At 35.2% G+C, this 21008-nt stretch overlaps 1 protein-coding gene across 2 annotated transcripts in view; it reads right to left on the bottom strand.

Annotated features, from left to right (window-relative positions):
- Positions 1-421, bottom strand: part of LOC149780180 (uncharacterized) — a 53332-nt gene extending 52911 nt beyond the window's left edge. For both annotated transcript variants that reach the window (XM_089936925.1, XM_089936924.1), the window contains exon 1: positions 19-421. The gene's annotated coding sequence lies outside the window, so the exon portion shown is untranslated. The remainder of the gene's footprint in view (positions 1-18) is intronic.
- Between the last annotated feature and the right edge of the window lie 20587 nt (positions 422-21008).

Genomic DNA, 21008 nt, shown 5'->3' with positions numbered 1-21008 from the left:
TAGAGAGCATGTACTTACATCATATCGGAAAAGTCGGTGCTTCTTCAGCAAAACTTTCCGGAGACTATAAATCCAGGGATTAACTTACACATCTGTCTTAAACGGTGGACCAAGTCCTAATCTATGCAACGATGATACATGAATTGACTTTTTCCTAGCAGGGCGACACCAGCTACAATCCACGATCTAAACTAAAATGCTATATAGTCTGTTTAAAACTTCCGGGTACAAACTGTTCACGCGTGTATTCCGTACGAAAAAGAACATGCAATTACATCGACAGATTACCAGTCTTAACCTATACCATAGTTACTGTACGTAGATTGCACCAAACCTATTCATGTGACCGTAACATTTTGAGAAAAGTTTCCTATCCTGGTCATGTGGTGTTTCCAATTAAGGAAAATAAAAAGCGTACTTCGTCATGCTCAGTGCTTCTAGTCAATATGAAGGGCTACTGCACCTTTTGCTGTTATGGGTTTAACCACATTTTTAGCACAATATAGGCTATATATGGAGGCCAGTATAACTGGTGAAAGAAGAACTCGGCAAAAAGTCAGAACGAAGCCATCGTCCCACGGGAAGCGTTCTCACATAGGCAGTCCTAGACTGGAATCCACGATGACAGAGGTGAGGTGGGATCACACGAGAATGATTTAGTTCTTGGGTCAGAAGACAACTCTAACAGGTTCCTTCTAATAATGCACACGTGTGTTTCTGAGTATTAATGCTTTATTCTTTGTTTTATGCAGAAGGCTATGAACGTTTGAAACGTTGGTACATTGTTGTTTTGATGTGGATGGTGGTGGGTGGGTGGGGAAAGCTGGGAAGCTCATAGTTGATAAGCGCAATTTAACGAAACGCCACTTACCCTTGTTCTAACCCGGAACCTAGAAGGTGCAAAATGTTAGTGTTACAAGTGCTCTATTCAGGCCCTTCGTTGAAAAGATCGTAAATATATAACTATATATAGATATGCTCCTTGTAATTTAGACATCCATAACTGGATTATCACCGGTCTGGAACCTTTTTGCTTTCTCGACTTCACTTGCTGCATAATATTTTGCATTTTTGTCATATTTGTTTTCCGAGAAAGAGAGTGTCAGTCAGAATGACCAATACGGTGTATCTTTTTTTCAACGCAGAAAGTTTTAACGATAAATCTGTAACCAATATTGGTCAATAAAACGAAAATTTAGAACCTCTTTTTCACAAGCTATCGTGATCAATTATATTTGGATACATTAGTATAAATAGGGCCCTTGTTGAATTCCATTTTGATACAGTAGTATAAATAGGGCCCTTGTTGAATTATATTTTGATAGATTAGTATAAATAGGGCCCTTGTTGAATTATATTTTGATAGATTAGTATAAATAGGGCCCTTGTTGAATTCTATTTTGATAGATTAGTATAAATAGGGCCCTTGTTGAATTCTATTTTGATACAGTAGTGTAAATAGGGCCCTTGTTGAATTATATTTTGATAGATTAGTATAAATAGGGCCCTTGTTGAATTCTATTTTGATACAGTAGTGTAAATAGGGCCCTTGTTGAATTATATTTTGATAGATTAGTATAAATAGGGCCCTTGTTGAATTATATTTTGATAGATTAGTATAAATAGGACCCTTATTGAATTATATTTTGATACAATAGTATAAATAGGGCCCTTGTTGAATTATATTTTGATAGATTAGTATAAATAGGGCCCTTATTGAATTATATTTTGATACAATAGTATAAATAGGGCCCTTGTTGAATTATATTTAGATTGATTAGTATAAATAGGACCCTTGTTGGTTAAATATTTGGGATAAAGAAAGCTAACTGAATGAGTATTTTGTATTTGGGAAGTGGGAACTTGATCAGTAACATTTTACGCTTTTCTCTCCAATAGAAATCGAATCAGAGGAAACATGTATTTCAGAGTATATTTTAATATCGTAATTTAAGATAAACGTCCAGTATCTCAGAATGAAAATTACACCAGTGCTACAAGTGACACCGGTAAAAGGTTTCTGCAAATACCCAAAGAAAAACCGTTTCTTGATTGTATTTGTCAAAGATGTCACATTTGTAAATGCCTTGTACATTATGTCCCCAAATAAATAGATATCCTGGAGATGACGTCAGTGTTCAAACTCTGGATTGTTTTGATGATGGCCATGTACTTGACACTATACCTCTTTAACCAATGAATTCTGTGTAAAAGTAATGCATACATTGTTTGAATAGTTTGTATAATATATTTTAAGTCAGTAGATAATGCGTTGTAAAAAAAAATTGGATAAGTCCTATTTGTTTTTACGTCATAGTATCCTCTGTTTAGTAATTTCAGATAAGAAACATTGAGTTATTCGGATCGTGTCTCTTGGTGCACGGCATGAAGTGCTAATGTTCTGCTTGACAGAGCTTACCGATGGGTCATATACATGTGAAACAAGAAAAAACACGAAAATGTGAAGTTAGAGTTTCTTGACGAGTGGCCGTTGCGTGATTAGAGAAAAATTTTGAAACTCATCGCTTGTAATAGCATGCTATTGCTACAACCAATGGGTCTCATACCTATCGAATCAAACGTGAACATGGCTTAATATTCCAATGTTTTCCATATTTCCAAGGAGAGCTATTTAGAACTAAAAGGTTCTTAGACGCGCAAATATTACAAAGAATCTTCTCTAATCGTTTAAGGACCTCACATCACGAAACTATAATTTCACGCTTGATTGTTGTTTCCTTCTTGTTCACGTTTTTATGATTCACCAGTAAACCTTTCAAGGCCGAATATTAGTACTCTAAGAAATGCAAAACACAACCCAAACATCTAACATTAAAAACTATTCTTATCGCTAATCATTAAACACTTATCCTAAAATATCTAGAAAATGTTCTAATGTTCAGAAATTTGTGAAGGTCCATTTCACGAAACTAATTTATGCTATGTTGTGAATACTGTACATTATGAAGTTTTCTCCTATAAATTGGCTAATTAGTCTGGCTGAGAAGTATCTTGCCAACACAGACACCCCATAATCAAGAAAAAAATTATAATATGTGAAAAATCAATAAAGTGATACGCAAATACAAAGAGCATATACCCTGGGTTCATTATATTACCAATGCCTCTGAAACTCACCCCAAGTGAGCACATATAGTGCTTGTGGTCATGAATCACAATTGATTACTCCCTAAGAATCAATCGCCAGCCCTGTTTGTGGTTTCCAAACATGATTACAAATCTAACTCAGAAGCAATGAATCAGATTCCCCAGATCTGCTACACTCCATCAAGCAATGAATCAAATTCCATAGATCTGCTACACTCCATCAAGCAATGAATCTAATTCCCCAGATCTGCTACACTCCATCAAGCAACGAATCTAATTCCCCAGATCTGCTACACTCCATCAAGCAATGAATCAAATTCCCCAGATCTGCTACACTCCATCAAGCAATGAATCAAATTCCTCAGATCTGCTACACACCATCAAACTAAAGAAGAAGCACAGTCAACGATCGCCTGAACATAAACTACATATAAACAACGAATAAAAATTACATAAAGTTCAATTAAACATGACAACCCAACAGGATCGGATTATAAAAAATGCATAGCTCACAATTTGAATGGAATTGAAGCAATGAAATAGATCGTCTTACATTCATTAAATTATGAGCGGCTGGAAGCGAACTTATGAAGTAGTTTGTAACTTCCTAGAAGATGAGTTTTCCTTCCAGTAGCTATGTCAAATAGCTTGACGTTAATTTGCTTTTTTAAATTAAGAAGATAATCGAAAGAAAAAAAAATATCACAAAGCTATCAACATCCCGCCGCTGCTACCGGAAAAAAATTGTATAATCAAAAAATAAAAAAAATATCACAAAGCTATTTACATCCCACCACTGCTACCAGAAAAAAAATTGTTAAACGCAATAGGTCTCAAACAGAGTGAATCAAACATGTGATCGTGGTTTGATAATAGCTACTGTCAACTGAAATATTCAAATACTTCAAATATGTTTTTATTGACCAGACATTAATTTCACACCTGCATGGTTTATCTTCTTCATATTTCAACGATTAACCAGAAAGCCTTTCTAAAAGGAATATTGGTACTTGCAATACAAACTACGACCCAAACGTTTAATACAAACAATTATCCATATGCAATACAAACTACGACCAAAACGTTCAATACAAACACTTATTCACATGCAATACAAACTACGATCCAAACGTTTAACGCTAACAATTATCAATATACAATACAAACTACGACCCCGAACGTGTATTATCCACATGCAATACAAGCCATGACCCAAACGTGTACTATCCACATGCAATACAAACTACGACCCAAACGTGTATTACCAACATGCAATACAAACCATGACCCAAACGTGTATTATCCACATGCAATACAAACTATGACCCAAACGTGTATTATCCACATGCAATACAAACTACGACCCAAACGTGTATTATCCACATGCAATACAAACTATGACCCAAACGTGTATTATCCACATGCAATACAAACCATGACCCAAACGTATATTATCCACATGCAATACAAACCATGACCCAAACGTATAATACAAACAATTATCCATATAGTATCTTACTAAACACGTATGCCTAAAAATGTCAAGATAATATCCTGTGTTAAATAATTTGAGGGTCCATTTTACAAATGTAATCGATGCTATCATAAAGTCTTGTGAATACTCCATATTATGAAGTCTTCTCTTATAAATTAGATAATTACTCTGGCTGGCAATTATCCTACCAACATAGACTCCTCGTAATCAGCAAATAATCATATAATCTATCAACAAATACAAAATACAAGTAGTACATTCACTATGTCTATTACAATATATGTGTTGGTGTAGATTAATAACCGCTGTTACTACTACTACCACTCAGAACTCGCAAAAGTGTTTTCTTCTTTTTAAGACACTGGTACAGAACAAGTGGCGTAACAAATTCTCCTTACCAGATTCGTATTCCACATGTTGCAAACGGACATACTTGTATTATTTCGAAACGCCGAAACTAATTACTATAACTATAGAAAGAAATAAACAAAACTACTTTTTATAGTATCATCTTTGAAGCTAACTAGTCACTCCAGCATGTTTGACCTTACAATGTACTTCTAAGCACACACATAAAATCATAAATAAATTGTGGTACATTGCTTACTACAATCTTGACTTATTTAATTAAAAGCACTATTTTTCCAGGTCCTGAGGTAAACCTTTATTTAGTGGCAACTATTTCATGCGTACAATGCATTTTATCATCATTTTTGTGTCAATTTTTATTAACTCAATTTTTTTTATTTCAATTACGAATTAAAATAAAGCACGTTCTTTTATAGGCTATTTGTCACGCAGCAGAATGGAATAATACCAAACTAACGTACGCTTTCCATCGTACTTAAGCAACAAAAATTAGGCATTGTTTTGTACCCTTAGAGAATATTTCCATTTCACTTAAAGCAACATGTTCATTTTGATCTCAGCAATTATTATTTCCGTCTCTTCAAAACAACAATTTTAAGTATTGTAACTAGTTAATGTCTCAGCAATCTGCTTAAAATCAGATCTCCACATAATCAATAATTTGATAAGCCAATTAGATAAATTTTTATATTTTTGCTTTTGGATAACAGGGCAGTATGGCCGAAGAGCAACAATGTATGCCGAACGATTTGAATCTCTTTCAGATTTCTGAAAGCTGCATTTCCATTGGCTAATTCAATGGTCACCAGAGCATGACCCCAAAGCGGTCGCTCTCAAAATCTTAAAGTAGGACAGTGGTGATCTTATGTTAATCCGACTCTTGTCTCAGGAAAGTGGACGTGTAACAGGCATTCTTATACTCCTTCTTGAGAAGTACAGACTGTTGTTTTATCGTCTGAAAATGGCAAGGACAAAGCCAACCTAGGATATACCATAGATTGAACTTTGAGGAGAGGTAGAAAGGGATATTTGGTTTCATACTAATACCTATTTACAATTTATTTTTGTATTTATTATAACATTTTCAATTATTCCGTACCGTTGCATGATATTAATCCCGGCTGGGATTATGTGCGACAGTGCAGAGTGAGTTGAATTCACCTTATTCATTGTTGCAAACAGCATTTTTTGCACTTTTTGTTTCACAGATTAGTATATTTGTAGTATTCCTGTAAGAGTTATACAAAATTAGAGGGGGTTGACCGGCTCTTAAACAACGAAATCAAATAGGGAAGATTTATTTCGCATTAATAGTAGTGTGCAACCCACATACAATAGTTTGCACAAAAAGAAGGGAAAAATGGATCAAGATGAAGGACAAACCGCCCCAGTCAGATCTAAGATCCGGCAATATTTCCGTACAGTGTATGAGGACAACATAATGATTGTCAATCACCCGGCTGGGTGTCAAACCATCGACTTTGAAGGTGCCACCAACCCACCAAGACAAAGTGAAGTTTTGATGGGACTTCACACTATGGGAGTGGACATAGGCAAGATCGAAGCCTTACAAAACGGCGGTTTAAACATGTACGTGGTCTACCCGAAAGGAGGGGTACCTTTACTGAAAGAAGAAGAACTGAATATAAAGGGGATGATAGCCAAAGTCTACAAAACAGCACCATTCATCAGGACCATGGAACCAAGACTAACAGAAGTCAATGTAATGGGGCTTCCCATGGAAGTAGACAGCCAGGAGCTGATGGAAAAGCTTAAAAAGAAGACAGGAGTGACAGTTGTGACGCACAAAATGGCGACGGTATGGGGTTTTGCCCCCATAAAGTCTGGAAACAGACTCATATATGTAAGTCGGGAAGACGCTAAGAAAATCCCGATCTTTTTCTACGTTTTGGGCTTCCGTCTAAAAACCTGGTACAGGGGGAGCGAACAGGATAGAGTTTGACCCCGTGCCACCAAAAAGGGCACGGTTCCAGAGACTGCCAAGGGGGAATAGAAAGACCAAAACAACAGGAGAATACCTATGCCAGCAAAGCGGCAGGCCAAGGGCAGAAAACTCCACCCCAGCAGCAACAACAACAAAAACAACAACAACAACTACAACAACAACAGGAAGAAATTTTAAACCTGATAAAGCAAGTCAGAGAGGAAAAGGAAAAAGAAGAAGGAATACAAACCCTCCCTGACCTTGACATTACGAAAATAGAAGGACACAGGACCCTAGAGTGGGAGGGCTACCTGAGCCCAAACAAAACCTCAAGAGCAGGCGTGCAAAACGAAGAGGAGATAGAAACAAGAAATAGGTTTGACGTTCTAGGAGAAGAGAACACACAACTAGAAGATAGCCCACAGATAGCGACCCCCCTGACGTCAACGCGGATGCCCAAGAGGAGGGCGAAAAGGAACTCGGATGTAATATCACCCCAGGAAAAATCACTATCACGAAGGAAAAAGAACAAACAGGGAAAGAAAATCACAGAAATAGAAATACAAAAAATGCAAGAGAAGAAGACCCAGAAAACGAAAGCGAAGGGGAAGCAATGGGGGATACTGAATCAGAACCTGACACAGAAAATGACACAGAAATTGAGGAAGACACCGGACACAAAAGAACAACAATGGAATCTATACAGACATACAACACAGAAACAGAAAGCACGATCCAAACAACACTACCAAGTGCAATAGAAACCTTAAACGGTACAATTTCATCGGGGGGGGGGGGGTAGGGAAACCAGTGCCCCCCGCCCCGAAAATTCACAATTAAGCGCATAAATAATACTTAAAATTATATTGATAAATCATACTTGTAAATTAATGTAAACAAAAATCAACACCCTGGTAAGAGACAGGAATGGAAGGAAAAAACTTGCAACTCCTGTCTGTTAATGTAAATGGTATTAATAGAGAAAAATTATTCAAATTTCCAAAAGACTTAAACTATGACGTATTGTTGATGCAAGAAACACACAATGGTTTTAAAGATAACATAAAAGTAGCATTTGAAAGTCACCTGGACGGAATTTTACTAATTAGTGATTATGAACTTACAGACATTAAAGGGGTGGTGGTGGCAATTTTAATTAAAAAAAAAGGGGATTATCATGGGATAGAATAGAAGTAGAAGGGTTTTTTAAAGGTAGAATGATGCATATTATAATTGAAGAAATGCACATAATTAATATATATATATATATATATATATATATATATATATATATATATATATATATATATATATATATATATATATGCCAGCTAACAGGGAACAGAAGAAAGTATTTTTAGAACATTTAAATAAATATATAGAGAAATATGCTACAGGAAATCTTATCATAGGGGGTGATTTTAATTGGGTGGGAGACAATGTAGATAGAGAGGGAAACCTGGCACCAAATGACATTAGAATTAAACCAGAAATGGAATATTTTATTAAAAAGTACAAATTGATAGATGTTTATAGAGTACAAAATTTATTAAGGAAACAGTTTACTTATGAATATAAAATAAATAAAGGAAGTCGTTTAGATAAATTTTATTGCAATAATTATAATATAAATATACACAGAGAAACTAATATAACCGATTTCAAAATATCTGACCACAAACTTATAAACATGACCATAACAATTAAAACTAGAATAAAATGGGGACAAGGAAGGTGGATGTTAAACAACTCGATCCTAAAAGATACAGATTTTATACAAAACACCAAACAGGAGATAGAAAAACTTAAAAGTAGGGAAAATATAGATATAATGTTAGAATGGGAAAAATTAAAAGTCAAATTTAAAAAATTAGCGATAGAACACTGTAATCTAAAAAGTAAGAAACTAAAAATGGAAAGGGAAGCGATTAGATACCAACTGCAAAAACTAAACACCAAGGATATAGAGACCAATTTAAAAAATAGATTGGAAGAAATAAACAAAATAGAAAGCAGGGGTAGGGAAATCAGGGCAGGGAAATATACGGGGATATATAAAAAAGCAGAGGGGCTGTATAAAAGGGAGTAGAAAAGAATGGGGGGAGATAAAACTCTAGATAAGATTAAAATCAACACAACAACAACAACAACAACAACAATAACAGAAAAAGAGGGAATTATGAAACACATTAAAAACTATTATGCCACACTTTATGAATCACAAAATATAGCAGAGAGTGAAATTGATGATTATTTAGAAAAAATTCCCTGTGAAAAAATTAGCTATGATTTTAAAAAAAAAACCTGTGATGATTTTATCACACAAGAGGAAATTTTAGAAAGTATAAAAACAATGAATAAGGGAAAATCGCCAGGAGGAGATGGACTCTCTGCAGAATTCTATATAACATTTTGTGGAGAGTTGTTGCCCATTCTCGAATGGTTATATAATAATATATTGTTAAAAAATAAGGAAATGTCAGGAACAATGAAAGAAGGGATTATTATTTTAATATATAAAGGAAAAGGGGATAGGGAAGATCTGAAAAACTGGAGGTCCATCTCCCTTCTTAACACAGACTATAAGATATTGAGTAGGATTTTAAGTAACAGACTAAAAAAGGGGATAGGGGACATAATATAAATCAAACTTGTGGGCCAAAAAATAGGGACATACAAAGTAACATTTTAAACATAACTGCTATAATAGACTATTTACAAAATAAGGGACAAAAAGCTGCCATGGTACTTTTTGATCAGGAAAAAGCCTTTGATAGAATTGAACATAACTATATACAGAAAGTCTTAGAAAAACTTGGTTTCGGAGAAACTTTCCGAAAATGGACTAAAATACTATATACTAATATAACATCCAGAGTACAAAATAACGGAGCAATAAAAATTTGACATAAAATGATCAGTGCGGCAAGGGTGCCCACTATCTATGCTATTATATGTAATAGCAATCGAAATGCTAAGTATCAGCATAAAACTAAACAAGGAAATTAAAGGTATAAAAGTTCCAAATATTACAGATGAAGTGAAAATGCTACAACATGTAGACGATTGCACCAACTTCTTAGATGATCCGAAATCCTTTGTGCACCTAATAAAGGAATATGAAAAATTTGGACAAGCGTCGGGATCTAAAATAAATCAGGACAAAACGGATATATTAGAGATAGGTAACTGGCGTGGTAGGCATTCAACCATACCAGCCCATGCATTTAAAGATACCGTAAAAGCACTTGGGGTTTGCTTTGGAAAAAACGAAAAGAAGGATAACTGTAAAAAAAAATGGAAAGTGAGATAAAACGGAATGTTGATATCTGGGCACTTACGCCACTATGTTTAATGGAACGGGCCCAAGTGACCAAAACATACACGTATGTTAATCTTAACTATATAATGAAGTCCACAAATATAAATAATATAATACTCAATAATATAGACAAAATCATAATTAATTACATATGGGATTTTAAATTACATTACGTTATAAAAGAAACTCTGTATAAATCTAGAGAAATGGGGGGATAGGGATACCAAGCCCTATAATTTTAAAAATTACAAATATTTTAAATAGGTTTAAACGACTGAATGACGACCCGAAACTACCTTGGGAAGGGATCTATATATATTGGTTTGGTTTCGTTTTACGGAACAGGGAGGGAATTTATAAAAACAACAAAGTCATGAAATTATTAGAAACTCCTAGGAAATTTAAAAGTATGAAAGATTTATTAATGAAATATAGGGATAAAAAAGAATTTTGGGACTTGGACGAAAAACTCTCATATAAATGGATTCGAAATGACATTACCAAAAACATACAATGTAAAGTGGAAAGAGAAAACTTATATGTTAACTGGAAAAGGACATGGGGGCACTGGTCGCAATTAGATTCATTGCAAATACAAAGCCTCGCCTTCAAATACATGCATGATGCGTGGTTGACAGGAGAGGCTGCAGCGAGACGGCATATGGTCAGAGTACCGCCAAAATGTCCGCTGTGTAAAATAGCCCCATATACGAAAAGACATGTTATTTTAAATTGTAGGGAAACTTTTAACATTAGAAAAACAATAATAGATGAAATAAATTTAACTGATAATTATAAACCACAATGCCTCTTATATTTAGATGGGAAATTTAATAAACAAATATTATATAAAATATCAGCTTACATAGTTAATACAATCAAAATATGTGGAACTATTAATTATGATAAAAAGTAGACCTCAAGAGGGAAGTACGGATAATGATGTCATGGGGCTATGTCACATGGCGCTACGCGAAGTGAACAGGCCCATGAAAGAGTCTGGAAAACCTCTTGAGGGAGTAAAATAGTTTTAAATATAAATCAAATGTCTATCCTCCTATACTAACATACATTTCATTCTAATAAAAAAAAAATTAAATTTATTTTGAATTCAAATGGATTCAAATTTTCGTCAAAAAATCTTTTTCATCTCCAGCTTACACTATTTGGACTTTTGAACCATTATAATTTAAAGATAGACCCGCTCCATGGGGAAGACACACAAAAAATAAAAAAGTGTGAACCCTTCCTGGAGCTCAGTCTCATCTAATAAAAAAAAGGTGATCTAATACATTACATAAGAATCATTAAGATTCAAAATATTAAGGGGAATATCACCAATCTTCCAAATTCAAAATTAATAAAAATCTCCGTTGTATTATAAACACGGAATATAATAGAAAAACTGATACACTGCAAGAATTCGATGTAAATGCTATCCCAACAATAACACAATATAGCATACATAACATATAGCACAAACATATAACAAACACGGGATTTAGGAGACCCTAGCAAGGTCACAGAAAAAGCAAACTAGGGGAAGTAACCCGAGAGGACAATCGAAATCTCGGAGATACACCCCTATAGATACACTAGGGATGGAAAAAATACCCGAAATCCTAATTCACGTTACTAAGAAAACGATGAAATAACACAATACAACAAATCTGGGGGAACACAAAAACACATAAAACAATTTATTAAATTAGGATGGGGGGGGGGGGGACATCTGTCTGGTGCCCCCCCCCCCAAAAAAAATTAACAGGTATTCATGACGTATGTCCATGGAATCAACGTCTAATAACTACGTATAAACTGATGCATTCAAATAATAATCGCAGTTCATTAAAGATGGCAAATTAGATATGTTGCTAATCCCTTATCGTAGCTTTATATAGATAAATATTAAACTAAATTTCTTGGAATCGGATCGATATATGGCTTGCCTATGTAATTTAACTGCGAAATAAATACAGGACAAAATACACGCATTTAGCCTGGGTCTAGAGGAACAGACCAAACTGCGGTTAGAAGCACACAGACCGCGATTGAAATACATTAAAAATTTATGCGGCTTGAGTTGATACAGGAAAAGGAAAAACCAATTTCACAAGTGAATAAAGGAAATATAATGCTACATTCAAGTGTTTTGGTGTCTGAGTGAGGATAGATAGATATATAGATGGATAGATATAGATAGATAGATAGCTACGATGTCGTAGCCTCAACTTGAATTGTGTCCACGAGGTACGAGTAAGGGTACTAATATTAGTACTAGATAAGATAGATAGATAGATAGATAGATAGATAGATAGATAGATATACGTTAAATGGAATCGAACGGTAAATCATGGGCTGTTTTTGAAAAAAAGAATGTTTAAATACACGTAACTTAGGTAAAGGCAAATGAAAATTGAAGCACATGGTTTACTCTGAACCTGTACATAGTCATTTATGAATAGAAAGCAAGACTAAATAGAAACATTCATCCATTTCCTTTTTGCAACGAAATGACTGTGCATAATATATAATATATGAAAGATGAAAAGCCTTAGGACAAATTACTCATGAGTCCGAAAGAATGCCTACGTGACACAACAGTGAAATAGATACACAAAGACATAAATACATATAGCCAAACTTGAGTCTAGAATAAGAAACAAGAAAAGAAGGGCCGTCTCAAAGGATTTGGCAACTGAGTGTTGAAGACAGTAAAACTTAAATTGGAACATTACAAAGTGAACTTGCTTGATACTTCTTAAGTTTGATAAATAGTATGCAGTTATTTATTTTTAATTTAACTGATATAATATTGTGTGTGCAGGTGTGTTTTCTACGATAGCAAGAGTACAGTTTTCAAGATATTTTATATACTATTATGTGTGCATGTGCGTGTTTTCTACGATAGCAAGAGTACAGTTTTCAAGCTATTTGATGTGTGTGTGTGTGATTTGGATTTTGAACGTAACTTTAACAATTTTTCGGTCATATAGCTACGATATCTGCAGTGTGGCAGTTTATAGTGATGTCTAGCACTGGGGCATCACGCCGCAGACATGTAGCATGATGTCCCACCAAGTCACATTATCCTGACACCAGGCCGACCAGTCCTAATACTAACCTCTTAATGATGAGCGCCAAGCGAGGCAGCTGTTAGTATCATTTTTGTAAGTCTTTGGTATGACTCAGCCGAGGAACGAACCCACGACCTCCCGCACCTGAGGCGGACTCTCTAACCACTAGGCCATCGGAGCGGTGCTATTTGATATAATATTGTGTGTGCACGTTTGTGTTTTATACGATAGCAAGAGTACAGTTTTCAAGCTAATTGATATAATAATGTGTGTGCATGTGTTTAGTACGATAGCAAGGGTACAGTTTTCAAGCTATTTGAGAGCCAATACTTTTCTCGTTTAAAAAAGGTCTAGACCTCTCTTCTCCCTCTCCCGAAACCTAAATTTTGCAGACCTTGGACCTGGTAAAAGCTGGTCGTTTGGTTCGTTACTCGCATAGTCATAAAATAAATCATATTTTATTTGACCGCATGTCTTACATATAATCACCGACGACTTAGTAATTTAAAGCGTTTGCCTATGCAGCTCATTGTCATTTCATCTCGTCTTGTCCACTTGGGCTCGAGTCTCGGCTCTGCCAACATGGACATATGATAAAAGCTTGCAAGCATCTTTCCGGGGGTCAGCGGTTTTTCCCGGGATCTTCTCGCGTTTTTCGTCCACCAAATATATAGCTCCTCCTGTAATGTCTCTCATATGCTGAAAAATGGCGTTAAACGCATAAAACCATAAACCCTAATTCATTTAAAACTAAATAAACTTTTATATTGTGAATATGACCATCTACAAAATTGTGAAAATGAAAATTCACTTGGCGAAGATGCATTCGTTCAAAAGCGTCGACAAACCGGTCAAACACAACTATTTCGCAAGCATAACATAAGGACAAAAAGCAGAATCCCCTTTCAATGCAACAGTTACGTTTCCTCGATAATGATTACCCGTTTTTTCTTTGTTTCGTTTGAAAAACTTAAAGTCTCATCGAATAAATTATCTTACATGTGCACGAATTGAGCCCGCTGAACCTAAGAAAGGTGGGGACCCCTGCCCCCCAAACAAACAATCATAATCAAGTCAGTGAAAGGTTTAAAATCTTTCAGAGGTGATAAAAAGTGTTCGCAACAGGATATGGATAGTCAATAAACTATAAATAAATCTGAATGAGTGAAATGCATTTGAATTAAACTGAACAATTTTCTAAGGAGCTAAGGAGTTTGCAGATAAAGCGAAAACTGGTCATCTTTTTACAAACCTTTTCAAGCCTTAAAACAGGCTCACGCTTATCCGACATACAATAAAGAGTTGAATACCTTAACCAACATGAAAACAAGCATAACTTTTAAAGCGTTAATGAAACTACTTTGTTACTAAGACAACGAGTTAATGACCCAACGATACTACCAAGAAAACGATTAATGAACCAGCTACACCAATAACACAACGAAATAATGACCTAGTTAATCTACCAACACACCGAGTTAAAGACCTAGCTATATGACCAACCAACAGGACGAGTTAATGATCCACCTATACAACAAACACAACGAATAAATGACCAACCTGAGCAATTAACGCAAGGTAATGATCCAGCTATACTACCAATAGAAGTAGTTAAAGAACTAGCTACGCTACCAATGCAACGAGTTACTGACCCAGCTATGATATGAACACAATGAGTTAATGACCCACCTACTCTGCCAACATAACAAGTTAATGACACAATTTTACTACCAACACAACGACTTAAGGACCCAGCTATATTACCAACACCTTGAGCTAATGTGTCACCTTTACTACCAACACAACAACTAAACGACCCAGCTATACTACTAACACAAAGAGTTAATGACCTATCTAAACTAACAACAGAACAAGTTTATGACCCAGATATATTACCAATATAACAAGTTAATGAACTAGCTACACTACCAGCACAGCAAGTTAATGACAAACCTATACTGCTAACACAATGACGTAATGATTCAGCTATACAACCAACAGAACGAGTTAATGACAAACCTATACTGCCAACACAATGATGTAATGATTCAGCTATACAACCAACATGAGTTAATGACAAACCTACACTTCCAACACAATGACATAATGATTCAGCTATACAACCAACATGAGTTAATGACAAACCTATACAGCCAACAAAATGACGTAATGATTCAGCTATACAACCAACACGAGTTAATGACAAACCTATACTGCCAACACAATGATGTAATGATTCAGTTATACAACCAACACAATGAGTTAATGACAAACCTATACTGCCAACACAATGACGTAATGATTCAGCTATACAACCAACACAAGTTAATGACAAACCTATACTGCCAACATAATGACATAATGAGTCAGCTATACAACCAACAGAATGAGTTAATGAGCTAGCTATATTACCAACACAACTACTTAATGACCCACTTATACAACCAACACGAGTAAATGACTCGGCTGTAGTACCAACAAAACAACTTGATGACTCAGATATTATACCAGCAAGAATAAATGACTCAGCTATGCTACCAAGACAATGACTTAATGATTCAACTATTACTCCCAATACAACAAGCCAATCACCAAGTTTTACAACCAAAACGAACTAACAACTCTACTAAAGCAAAGAGATAATGACACACCTATGTAACCAACACAATGAGTTAATCGCTTAGCTATACTATCAACATAACAAGGTAATGACCAAGCTACACTACCAACCTAATGAATTACCAATGACCTTATATTTCTAATACAATGAGTTAATGACCCACCTAAGCTACAAACACAGCGAGTTAATGACACACCTTCACTACCAACAAAATAAGTTAATGGCACACCTATAGCACCAACACAACTAGTAAATGACCCATCCATACAAAATCACAGCAAGTTCATGACCAACTTATACCACCAACACAAGTTAATGACCCAACTATATTAATAAGAGAACAAGTTAATGATGCACCTATATTGCCAACTCAACGACTTAATGACCCACCAATAGTACCAATGTCACGAGTTAATGACCAACTATAATACTAACACCAAGAGTTAATTACCTAGGCATACTACCAACACAATGAGTTAATCACTAACTTTTACTTCCAACACAATTAGTGATCAGCTATAACACCAACACGAGTTATTGATCCACCTATGCTATGTTACACAACGAGTTAATGACCCAGTTAAACTACAAACACGAGTTACTGACCAAGCTCTCTTAAAAACACAAGTATTTAATGACCCAACCATGCTATGAATGCAACGAGCTATTGACCAACCTATACTATAAACACAAAGAGATAATAAGCCAGGTATATTACCAACAATACCAGTTAATAAAACTGCTACACTAACAACTCAACTAAACTACAAAAATAATGCATCAATAACCTAGCAATACTACCAACATGATGAATTAACAACACATCTATATGACCAACACAACGAGTGAATGACCAACATAAACATCTATCACAACTAGTAAATGACCCCGCTAATGCTACCAACACAAGGATTTAATGAACCAGCTAAACTATCAACACAACGAATTAATGACCCAGCTAGACAACCAACACAAATAGTTAATAACCTGGCTTTACTACCAACACAACCAGTTATTGTCCCAGATACACTACCTAGACAATGAGTTAATGACCCATTTATGCTTTGAACACAACGCGTTAATGACAAACCCATACTACTAACAGAGAGAAATCAACCCAGTCATACTATCAACACAAGGGGTTAATGATCCATATTTACTTCCAACAAGAGTTAATGACCCAGCTGTGTTAGCAACATGAGGTAAGCCCATGACCCATCTATAACACGAACACAATGACTAAATGACTCAGCTATACAGTAAAACCTGTCTTGAGAGACCACTGCTATGAGAGACCAACTGTTTTCAGAGACCAGAATCTCCATGCACAGATTTATTGATTATATAGTGTTACAACCTGTTATGAGAGACCGCCTGTCTTGAGAGACCATTATTGTTTAGCAGAAGGAGTGGTCTTTCAAGACAGGTTCTACTGTACAACCAAAACAAGTTAACAACCCAGCTATATTATGAACAGAGCTAGTTATTGACCAAACAATACTAACAACCCAAAAAATTAATGATCCAGCTATACTATCAAGACAAAGATTTAATGACCCAGCTACACTACCAACATAATGAGTTAATGACCCAGCTACACTACCAACATAATGAGTTAATGACCCAGCTACACTACCAACATAATGAGTTACTGACTAAGCTCTCCCAACAACATGAGTTAATGACCCTCCTATACTAGCAGTATGAGTTAATGACCCAGCCATACTACCAGCATAATGAGTTAATGACCCAGCTATACTACCAGCATGAGTTAATGACCCAGCTATACTACCAACATAATGAGTTAATGACCCAGCTATACTACCAACATAATGAGTTAATGACTAAGATCTCCCAACATAATGAGTTAATGACTCAGCTACACTACCAACATAATGAGTTAATGACTAAGCTCTCCCAACATAATGAGTTAATGACCCAGCTACACTACCAACATAAGTTACTGACTAAGCTCTCCCAACAGCATGTGTCAATGACCCTCCTATACTAGCAATACGAGTCAATGACACTTGTATGGTACCAACACAACAAGTTAATGACACAACTATTCTACCAACATCACTGTTTTAAGCGCTGATGCATCATCATCAAGTAGACGGACAACATGGGTAGCGCTAGATGTAGACGGATAAATTGGGTACACGATTAGAAACTTCAGTCAGTTCTATATTAATTTTATCCAAATATACAATGTGTCATCTTTTGTTGATACAATGCACGTGGAAGCTCATGGATACATATGCATCCATTATCTCATTCACCGCAAATATATTTGATGATTAATGAGGAATTAACCAAGTTACTTAACCAATTTCAGACAGAGCATTCATATCAGAACATTTATATCAGTAAAAATATTTCCAATCCCTAACAAGTCTTACACTAGAATTGTAGATACTAAAGTAACACATTCAAATACGTTTTACTTATGTACCAAGGTACACACTACTTCCTACGTTCCAAAACATTGTACTTGATAGAATATATGCCAATTTATGTACCGATGTAGACTACTTCCTACGTTCCAAAACATTGTACTTGATAGAATATATGCCAATTTATGTACCGATGTAGACTACTTCCTACGTTCCAAAACATTGTACTTGATAGAATATATGCCAAATTCCTCTTCTAAATTAAACAATTTTAAATATTATATTTTCTCTGCTGGTCTTAGTTGGCGCATTTCATCCACCAGATTAAATTTATAATCTATATGATAATGCTTGTAATTTAATCAATGCTATACTTTGTTTCTGAAAACTTCTTCCTTCAGAATTATGAATGATAAAGCCAGTTTGAGAAGTAGCATTCCAGAATTTACATTGTTCCGTAAAATTATTTGATAACATTTTTGTTTCAGAATACCTGTAAAAGAAATAATCAGATTTGATTTTCTGTTTATCTGTCGTACATTTTGCCAACGTCATTCATTATTTGTAAATACTAATGTTTGTGTTTATGAATAATTTATTGGAAGTTTCATATATTACTGTAAAATTTTAAGAGTCAAATTTTCTCTTTGCAAAACCAGTTGCTGAGTCATACAAAGTACAATATCATCAGAATGCATAAATAAATTAAAAAAACTATTGTATTAAGCTTATTTCTATCCCATCAACAACAATACAACCACAAACATCACAATCTATTATTTGCTAGGTAGTAGTGTATATATTTTAAATGTTTTATCTGACATTATTTATAGACAATGGCAGGTGATTTATTAGGCAACCATGGATATGTTTTAATAGTACAAGTTGCTATCGTCTTTTCTGGATGTGTTAGATTTTAATTTTAAGTAATGCTTTTTTTGTCTTATTCTTTGAATTAGCAATACATATCAAATTTTCTGCTTTTAATATATCATTTATACACAAGTTGTACATGAACACCCACTGAATAATTTGACTGATTATAAAAGTAATATTGCAATTTTGGTTGCTTCTGTGTTGCCAGAGATATAATGTACGTCCTTGTCTGAAGCATGGCACTGGATATTCCTATGTTTGTTTACAATATTCCAGGTGATCGCTGTTACAAACTGACATGGTTATGTTAAGGCTATCTTACCAATAACAATACAAATTAATTATACAATAACATCTGTGCTGAAAAATGGCATTAAACCGCACAACAACAGCAATATACATAACATGCCCTTTCTCCTCCAATTTTAGCAATTCTCAGTGACGTGATTTCCCTCATCAGGGGTCTGGTGTTCGTGTAGCAGTTCCTCTCTTTCACCAGATTCGGGAGCTGCTGCACCCATACCATCAAGCTTTTGGTCACTGTCAGTTTGCTCTGGCCCACCTTGCAGTGCTGATTTTCCATTATTCTTTTTAATGTGAATGATACGACAGTTGAACGCTACATATGCCTGAAGCATGGTTGTGAATGAAAACATCCCCTTGCAACATGCAACCTTCACATACCAAGGATGCAGAAGTCGCATGAACCTAAAATATACCAGTTTTTCAATTTCTTTTACATAGTTTCACAAATTAGAAAGGGAATGTTTATAGACACTATTATAGCCTTACACAAACACATACTATACCCAAGAAACACATTTTATAAGGGGATGGGGTTTTCAAGTCATTTATTTCTGTTTGGGAAAAACAAATTCTTAACAAATTCTGCATATAAGATGAGGTTCACTGCATTGGCCACAACTACTACAAACTGAAGTTCAACACGAAAATGGCCTGATTTCACAGGGTGGAAATGTCCTTTATCGCTGCTTTGGTCTGCGGTGAAATCAAATTTACACAAAGAATATCATCCTGCATAATCGTCATACGAAATGCAGCTGCTGCTGTTGGTACCTAACTGTTGTGTGGCTTCAAACTGTGTCAAGTAATGTCTCAAGTATTTTTTTCTTGGCAAAGTTTGGTTTTTGAGGTATAATATGCAATGTTTAGTAAATCTCGAGTGACTTCTATCTTGGACACATTTAAGTCCTTTAACTCGAAAGTAGTGTGAAATATTTATCTGTTGATGGCTGCAATGCTAAAGATGCCAAATAGTACAAGTTCGTGTAGCTGTCCTTGGAAAACATGATAGGCAATCTTGGATTGTAGTCATGGGGCAATGGGAAAGGTTTTCACTTCCACTTGTGTATCAGATACTTGGCTGTCATTCTGCTGAAAGTTCAACTATGTCATTTACACGTTCCACGTGAACCATGTAAAGTTTGGTTTCTTCATTGATGGTTTTGTACTCATTAGCATTGGCAATAATATGGAACACAGTACTACTTTGATTCAGTGTTAGCCATACATCCAATCCATTCAAAGATACTTGTCTTTCATCCACATTTCCAAATACGAACGATCCACAGTTCTTAAATGCATCCTTGTTTGATTTTGTTTCAAAAACAGTTCAATCCAACAATATGGTATGCATCATCACCTGCAATCAAGGTTGTTTCTTTGAACATGACCAATGAGTCAGGTTTCCATATCAAGGATAGATCCATATGTGTGGTTCTTGGCATCTTTTCCATACAGTAAACGATCTACCTGGTATTCTTGGTAAGCATATGTATT

The sequence above is a fragment of the Sinohyriopsis cumingii genome, chromosome 16, assembly GCF_028554795.1.
Source record: "Sinohyriopsis cumingii isolate HCF-2022 chromosome 16, ASM2855479v2, whole genome shotgun sequence".
NCBI classification, from domain to species: domain Eukaryota; kingdom Metazoa; phylum Mollusca; class Bivalvia; order Unionida; family Unionidae; genus Sinohyriopsis; species Sinohyriopsis cumingii.
The sequence above is the reverse complement of the archived record's forward strand: the minus strand, read 5'-3'. Positions and strand labels throughout refer to the sequence as shown.